Genomic DNA, 9014 nt, shown 5'->3' on the forward strand with positions numbered 1-9014 from the left:
CCTTATCTAACAGAGGTGAGACTCAACTCTGCCTCAACTACCATACTGTCACCACACTTCTTTGAAGTTAGTACCCATTATTTGCTAGATATTTTTAAAAATATCTCATTTGATTAAAATATAGTTTAAAGGGTTTAGTGGAAGATCACTAGCAGTTGAGAGGATTACTGTAGTAGGAAAGGTTTCATGTAGAAAGAGGTACTTAGAAAGAAGAGAATACCTTGAGACAGAGGTGAGGAGAGAAGGCATGGAGGACAATCCAAGCAAAAAAATAGAAATGTAAGACTAAATGTTGTACATAGTAGACAAAAAGAGTCAGTCTGGCAGAATGTGAGAGGTAGGGGTATTATCCAAAGAGGACCTGAAAGATAACTTGGGATAAGATTGTGAAGGGCTTTAAAAATCAGAGACATTTACATTTAATATTAGCGATAATAGGGAGACAATGGAGTTGCTAAAGTAGAGAAGTCACTGATTCTGATCTACACTTAAGGAAAAATAATTTTGGCTAAATTGTGTAGTATCTCCTAGAGTCATGAGAATCTTAAGGTAGGGAGACCAAATAGGAACTTGTTGCAATAATATCAGTAAAAAGGTGATAATGGTCTATACCTGTTTAAAAAAAATTGTACTTTTATTTTCCAAATTATTTTCATATGAAAATATTTTTATTAAAATCCTTTGATACTTCTTTTTAATATTTTGTAGATTCACACATGGATAAATTCATTAATCACATATTTAAAGAGTGGTTATTATGGACAACTTACTTAAGTTTGAGATTTTTGACATTTTCTTGTCTTAGAAACAAATTGTTTGGTCACCTCCAAAATAATTCTGATATCTCTGCATTGCTCTTTATCCTCTACCATTTTCAACTACCATTAAATATGTGATTGACTTCAAGTACAAAGAAATAAAAAGTAGCAAAAATCCCAAAATTAAAAAATAAAATCATACATCAGAAAGTCCATGTATTATAAATTATTTTAGAGTATTAAAATATAACATTATGACATCTGAAATTTCATCTTTAAATATACATCCCAAAATCCCAGAGGCCTACTTTAAAAAAATATCAATAAGTATAAAATGACACACAAAGCTTCTCTTTAGTGATTACTTTCCATGCTGTCTATTTCAAGTTCCAATACTAGGAAGTGGGGGGTGGAACAATTTCTCTTAAGTTGTAGCCTCTTTTCTCTCTCTATCATTCCAGGTTAGCTGATTTCATGAATTTAAACTTGGGAGTGAAAGAAGAATAGTAAGAATAAAAGTCACAACAATTACTGGAAAAAATTAATATAATTTATTGGGAACTTTTCCTAAGCTCTGAGAATTTGAAAGTAGTTTTAATCGTTCTATCAGAGTCACACCTCCTCTGTGCTGTGCACCAGCCTTCTGATGGAATTCCTAATTCAATTGTTGAAATCATCAGCTGCTCCTTTTTATCCATAAGGTCTTCATTATTTTGGTGATTACATTTTCTATGGCTGTTTACATATCTTTGACATTTCTAAATTTTCTTCATTTTGCTGAACCTGGAAGTCAAGGAAATCAGGCAATGTTAAAGACTACACAATTATGAAGAACTAACTACATGCTCTAAGAAAGGTATGAAAGATGGTTAAGTTTTAAATCCTATTATATTACAATTATATATCACAAATTATTGCATTAATTTTAATTTGGGGTATCATTAATTAAAAAAGCAACATAATCTTTTATAATATAAGTTTATCAAATCTGACCTAAATGTTGAATAAGAAATGATTTTAAAGTTAGTCATTTAATTAAATGATTTAATATGATTTAACAAATGACAATTTGCTGAATTAAATAATCAACTTTGATTTCTGATTATAAACACCAATGGAAGTTCAATTTTGATGCACATCACATCATCAGTTTAGTGCTTCTGTCACTTATATGTTGCTGAACAAAAGATATAACCATTTTTAGTATCAGGTGTGCATTTGATGGACATCTTAGGTAGACACATGTTTTGCATGCAAAAATAAATATGAAACTTGACAGAGGTTCAAACTTGTTCAAAACAGTATTTGACAATGATCAACTCTGAATCAGGTGATTGTATGACATTTCAGACACAAAGTATAATATTTCATCTTGCAAATTAGACATATATATTATTAACTTATTTTTGCTTGTAAAAAGTATACACATTAAAAATGCATCTCCTTTACATGGGGAGAAGGAGGAAACAAAGATTTAGCTATATCAGCAATTTCTTCAAAGGCAATTTTCAAAGATTCCCTCAAATCAATTTTTGATCTCCAAATGCTTAAGAAAAATGGGTTTGGGTTACTTGAAAGAAGAACTGAGTTAAATGTATTTTAAAAAGCAATCAGTTGCCCAAACTTTGTAGAAATCATGCTGAGAAACAATCAGTTTTATACAGTAAACTGTGGTCCCTGGGTCAGGTTTCCTCACTATAACATATCCTAAATTTTTACTATATTTACTTAAATTTAATAGCACAAATTCATCTCCATCTTCTCCTGCCTCTAGAATTAAGTGAACCACAAACTTTTGATTAAGATACCCCAGTCATAGAATACTTGGAAAATGCAATCACACACTAAAATTAACTCCTTCCCTCTAGGTGGAAAAAAAATCCAGCTGAATTGGATACTCTCTCCAAACCACAGGTGATATTTCATAAGTTTAAAGTATAGTCTTAAAATCTTTCAAATAATTTTCCATGCCATCATTCAACAGGTAACTAAAACCTTCATAATCCCCAAATGCAGCACTTCAAGGTTTTCTTAAAAAAAAAAGGAAAAAGGAAAAAATATGAAAAGAGCAGTCTCTCCTTTCCAGTTGATTTAAAACATCACTAGCTTATTTTCAATTCACATATGGAGTTACTTTTTTTTCTTTTTTTCCTAATCTTGGAATGCTGCCAGACTAAAGACAGGAAAAGGTTTTTTTCCCCCTCCCCCTCCCTCTAGAGAGGGTCAAAATTCATTATCTGAACACTAGTATATTCCATCTCTAAAGTTTGGACATATCTTTGTTCATCTGTGATTAGTGATAGTAGTTTGACTCAAAATAGGATTCTTCCCTGAGTAAAAAGAGTTCAAAACCTAAACCTAATGTTAAAATGTAACCAAAAGTTAAGAAACAAAATACACTGCTGTGTTGAACTCTAATAATTCATAATAATTCATTCTCTCTCTCTCTCTCTCTCTCTCTCTCTCTCTCTCTCTCTCTCTCTCTCTCTCTCTCTCTCTCTCTCTCCACAAATCAATGAATGTTATATTTACAAAAGAAAACAGTATTCATGTTGATATTTTAACAATGCTACATTACTTTTTTTTTGGTAAATGCAAAAAAACTGAACTCATTTAGAAACAGTGTGGGTAGTCAATATCACATAATGAATCTAATACTAGGTTTGGGGTCAAGAATACTCAGGCTCAAATTCTGTTTCTTATACTTTTTTTAGCTGTGTGAACCAGAGAAAATCCTTTAATCTCTCTGTGTCTTGAGCAGTTTCATGTGACCCATGTCCTAATGATAGCCAGTTTGCGACCTGTGTTGTTGGACAGAACCCCCACATTGGGAATTATGCAAACTGATGAAATCATAGCTCTTCTCCATATTCATAAATTAGAGCATAATTATAGGCAATGATATAGGTCTGTGTTTACTCTATTATTCTTTTTTCTTAATTAAATGGCAAATTTTTATCTGATCACTTGTGGGTATTTGTGGAAAAAATATACTTGATCTCAATTGAATTTGTACACAATGTAACTTTTCAATGACATTTATGCATGAAGACATTTAAAATTGAAGTGTTTATCATTAGGAATTATGTATTAACATAAAATAAGAAGTGTTAAAATAAGATTTTTTAAGTAAGGCAAATTACTTGAAGACAGTGTAGATCATTATAATAGAAGCCTGGAAGGGGAATATTTCATCAAATTCAAGTAGTAATAGAGAAGAAAAGGAAAATTTAATTTGTTTTGTTTATATTTAATGTTAATCCATTTCCTTTGGTAAAATTCTCAAATCCATTTCATTCATTTTCATCCATTTCAAAATTATATATAATTTAGAGGACTTTAAAAAATATTTTTTGGACTTTTTGAGTGCAATATTGGGTAACCAAGGACTCTTTTAGGTATGATTTTTAAAATCCCTTTAAGAGATATGTTGCCATACCATGGTTACATGTGAAATAAAATAGAAAGTCTCCAAATCGGAGTTTTTTTAATAGTCTATACTTGACAAGATTGATACATTAGTGGATATACAGGAAATCTACAATAATTTAATAAGTATGAAAGGAGAGGATCAATTAAAAATATCAGTATAGCATATAAATTATTTTTCCTTTCCTTCCTTTCTCTCTCTCTCTCTCTCTCTCTCTCTCTCTCTCTCTCTCTCTCTCTCACTCTCTCCCTCTCTCACTCCCTCCCTCCTTTTCTCTGTCTTTCTCTCTCTCTCTTTCTTTCTTTCTTTCTTTCTTTCTTTCTTTCTTTCTTTCTTTCTTTCTTTCTTTCTTTCCTTTCTTTCTTGTTCGCCAAGGAATCTAGGATGGAAGAAATAGGAATTTAAGAGCTGCCTAAATGAAAGAAAGCAAGAAAACAAAAGGTTTGATGAACTAAAGATTTTTTTTTCAATTTTTCAAGCAAAAGATGCATCCAGGAATTTTTAAAGTACTTTTGTTTTGTTCACAAGTGGGTGCCATGACATCTTCCAATATCTACATAGTTGAATGAAGTCAGTTACTATAAAGTTAATAATGAATTTTTTTCCAATGGAATATAAGTGTGAGCTCTGCCCAGAAGAATAATGGTAGAGCTGGGCAGGATTACTTCTGTAAAATGAATTAGAATGCGGTGAACTGCAATATATCAGTGATCAGTCTAGCATATTTCAGAATTGCAGCTATTGGAGAAATGAATCTGAATCACTTGAGCATCACAAATCCTGGGCCACATTCTTATTCCCCTCCATGCCCTTTATATTACTTCCAAGTGCAGAGCTCTAGTTGATTTCAAAAGGAGCTTTTCACAGAACAATAGATGGAGAGGTATGGAATTGTTCTAACTAAGCAATTCATGATCCCCTTTAATTTTAAAGGTACATGAAGTCCCTGGAGTCCCCAAAGAACAGATACCTATCCTTCCCCATCTAACTCTCATGAGACAGTAATTATATGCATCCAGTTTACCATAGTAAATGTTTCTCCATGTACAGACAAATGCAAAATTCTCCCCATCAGGTTCTCTGAAGAATAAAACAACCAAAATTAAAGCTAAATCTCGAAGGATTATTTTTCTTGTATAATAACATTTTAAAAAGAAAGCAAATAATATAAATACATTGCAACTGATTTCTATAATGCTAAAGTATTAAAATATTTTTCTCAAGTTGAAGGTTTTAATGGAAATGGAATAAAATATGCTACATGCTAAAATATAATTGTTTTTGGATCTCAAACATGTTATTTAATGTTTCTATGCAATAAGATATATATCTATATCTATGTATGTACATATATATATATATAAAATCCTTTCCATTTACAAAACTTTTCACTAAAATATACTTAAATTTCCATATTGAACTAAATTTATATCTGCAAAAACCTTCTTTCATAATGTATCTTTTCAGATAGTAATGTATTTTCACCCAAAATTTATATTAAAATTTTTTATAGTATAGCACTTATTTTGGGGGGATATAATTAAAATATTGGCTCTTACATATTCATTCCTAAATTTATCAATTGATTTATTTTTTATTTATTAATGTTATACTTAATATTTATTCTTAACATTATCAATTCCATAAAAATCATAGACAGACATGGAGAAGAGTAGAATACTTATTCAGTTTATTTGAAAAAGTCTTTATTAATCACCTACTACATACCATGCACTGTGCTAGACACTAGGGCTACTAAACAGAAATGAAACAACCCCAGACTTTAAGAAGCTTACTTTAATTTTATTTTCAAGAAGAGAAATAGAAGACTTTTTAGGAAAGGCATCTAGAATTCTTCTTTTTAAGACAAAATGCATGCTGTTAGTGGTTGTTTCCTGGAATAAAAGAAAATAGACACATATGGGTATGCAAATATACATCAATATAAATATCTATATATGCACACATAAAGTTATTTAATATATATCTTTCCATATGTGAAGAACCACACCTATATTTTTATACATTATATACATTATATATATATATACACACACACACATACATTTGCAATTGAAGGCAATATCATTTCTGGGATTGCAAGGGAGTCAATACTGTGATTTAAGATATGTAACCCTAAGTTAAGTTCCATTGCCTGGAGCATCTAAGGTCTTTTTGCACCACAGACAGCGAAGAAAGGGAAAAAGGTCAAAGAATATAGCTAAAAAGAACATCAAATTCAAAGAATTAAAGAATAAAGGTGATTCAAATACTGGATACAAAACAGGGAACAATTAGGAAAAGAAGAACAAAAGAATATCACTGTGTCATTAAAAAAGAGGAAGGATCCTGAATCATGTACTAATTGTAGAAAGGAGGCAATGTTAAAATCCAGGTTCTCCACCCAATGCAAAGATGTTTCTATGGAAAGAATATCAAGAGAGAAGTTTTAGTCAAGAGTGCAAGTGTTCCAGAAGGGTCAAGGAGTATGAGGAATGAAAAAGGAGCACTGGATTCAATACCTGGTAAAGGGTCTAGAATATAATAAGAATAGCCAGAGCATGGACTTGGGTATAGTGATCTCCTGAGGTTGGCATCTTCTCTGCTGCACATAATCTGAAAGAGCTGACTGGGGAAACTGAGGATTTAAGTGATTTTTCCAAGGATGACAGAACTAGTTTGTTTCAGTCACAGAGGAATCAATTAATAAATACTTGTTGATTGACTGAAACTGATTAACTCATCTGGCAAACAAAAGGAAGGACTTAAGGGAATATCTTTAGTGGAACTTTATGGATGGAAGCCACCTTGCCTTGAATTTAGTGAGTGGTGGTTAGAAGCAACAAGTGCATATATTTAATAATTAAGGTAGGAAGACTTGGCAGAATTAAGCTATTCTTCCCTTCCTTCCTTCCTTCCTTCCTTCCTTCCTTCCTTCCTTCCTTCCTTCCTTCCTTCCTTCCTTCCTTCCTTCCTTCCTTCCTTCTTCCTTGGAAGGAAAAGATAGGTAGGGGATTTTTTAAAAAATTGAGGCTGTGAGATCTATTTGAAGATGCCTCAGACTTATCAGTATGAACTGAAGACACCTGTGTATCATTACAAGAATGAAGAAGATTGGAGTTGAGATGTTCAGGAAATAGAAAATGATTTAATTATCCATTGTTAAAGTTCTGAAATTTAAAAATTAGCACAATGATATATATATATATATATATATATATACATATATATGTGTGTGTGTGTGTATAGTTGCTATTTTTAATATTGAAACTATGAGAAAAAAAACCCTTAAATTGTGATAATGTAGTTGCTCTTTTTTTATGTCTCTAGAGAGGAAAAGGTGAAACTAGTGATGATTCTAGATATCTATGCACACAAAAAGAAAAAACAGATGGAATCAGAATTATTCAGAGGTACATATAGAGGGATGAATAAATAGGAAGACTGACAAATAAATATACTTTTGCTTAAGGAAATTTTATTACAGAAACATTATTAAATCGATGTTATCTACTTTTTAAAGATAAGGAGACTAAGGTTTAGAGGGGCTAATTTACTTGAGATCACAGAATAAACATGTGTCAGAATGTAAATTTTAAGTCACCTTTTCATTCCCTATCTAGCTCTTTTTACTACACAACTCTGCTTTTCAGTTTTTATTTGTTTATTTTTGAGTAAATGTTTCAGATTTGGTATGAAATTCTGGAGTGAGGATCCATATGTGAGAAATATGAAAAGGTGGAAAATCAAGTACATGAGGCAATTTTTACTTCGGATGTTATTGTATACAACAGTCACCTTCAAAGAAGACATTTTTCAAATTTTAGACATGGAAACCTTTAGAAATCATCTTAGAAGTATAAGGCAGAATAATGATAATAATATGTATTATTCTAGCATTTTACATATATGCAAAAATATTTTACATTCATCACCATTTGATCTTCTCCTAGGTAGGCAATGTAAGTTAAGTCATGCAGTTGTCATGAGGGGTGCTTGGAATCAGAAAACTTACATTTAACGACTACCTCAGATTCTGTGTGATCATCGACAAGTCAATGTCTGAATTTTGTTTTATTCTCACCTATAAAATGGGTATAATCATGTTTGATTTTCATAACTGTCAGGATCACTGTGAGGCTAATATTTTTTCAAACATTAAAGGAATTTATAATAGTGAATTACTGTTATTAATCTTTTCAAATTTTTTAATTGAGAAAGCTGATAATAGTGAGCTTTTTGTGTTCACATTAAGCAAGCAGTAGAGATGGAATCTGAAAACAGCTTACTTTTCTTTACTGTTTATAATTTTTAAATTTCCCTATGAACTGTTATTAATCTTTATACCCACAGTGAGTAAAATAGAAATTATTCAATTATTTGAATGTCAGGTTATTTAGGTTAAAATAATCCTTTTGGATCAATACTTCTAATAATTTAAATGACTGCTTTTAGCTCCACCTATCTAGAAGATTTGCTCAATATTTAATAAAATTTACACCTATAAATAAAACCTGACTATTCTAAAGAATTTAACAATATTTTAGAATATTTTCTTTTAAATGCCAATAAAGAAATAAATAACCTAAATTGTTTTCATTAATGTTGTCTAAATCATTTCCTACAAACTTGATTTATTAGGCTCTTAAACTGTACATAATTTTATAATAATGTCAGCACTTTGAGTCTATAACTAAACCATTTCAGTGACATTGTTCATAAAATTAAAAATGTATAAACTATATTTATTTAAATATTTTTAAAGTCTCTAATTTTTTCATTGTAGATACCCTTGATCATTACAGGTTACAATGTTTCCTTTTTAG

General features: G+C 30.7%; 1 long non-coding RNA gene across 1 annotated transcript in view; it reads right to left on the reverse strand.

Moving 5' to 3' along the window:
- Nucleotides 1-713: 713 nt before the first annotated feature.
- The window catches only part of LOC141502616 (uncharacterized), a 27753-nt gene continuing 19452 nt past the window's right edge, over nt 714-9014 (reverse strand). The window contains exons 2-4 of the long non-coding RNA XR_012472602.1: nt 5985-6083; nt 5213-5268; nt 714-1541 (exon numbers count right to left, since the gene is read on the reverse strand). This is a non-coding gene — a long non-coding RNA (uncharacterized LOC141502616). The remainder of the gene's footprint in view (nt 1542-5212; nt 5269-5984; nt 6084-9014) is intronic.

Source organism: Macrotis lagotis, chromosome X (assembly GCF_037893015.1).
Source record: "Macrotis lagotis isolate mMagLag1 chromosome X, bilby.v1.9.chrom.fasta, whole genome shotgun sequence".
Lineage (NCBI taxonomy): Eukaryota > Metazoa > Chordata > Mammalia > Peramelemorphia > Peramelidae > Macrotis > Macrotis lagotis.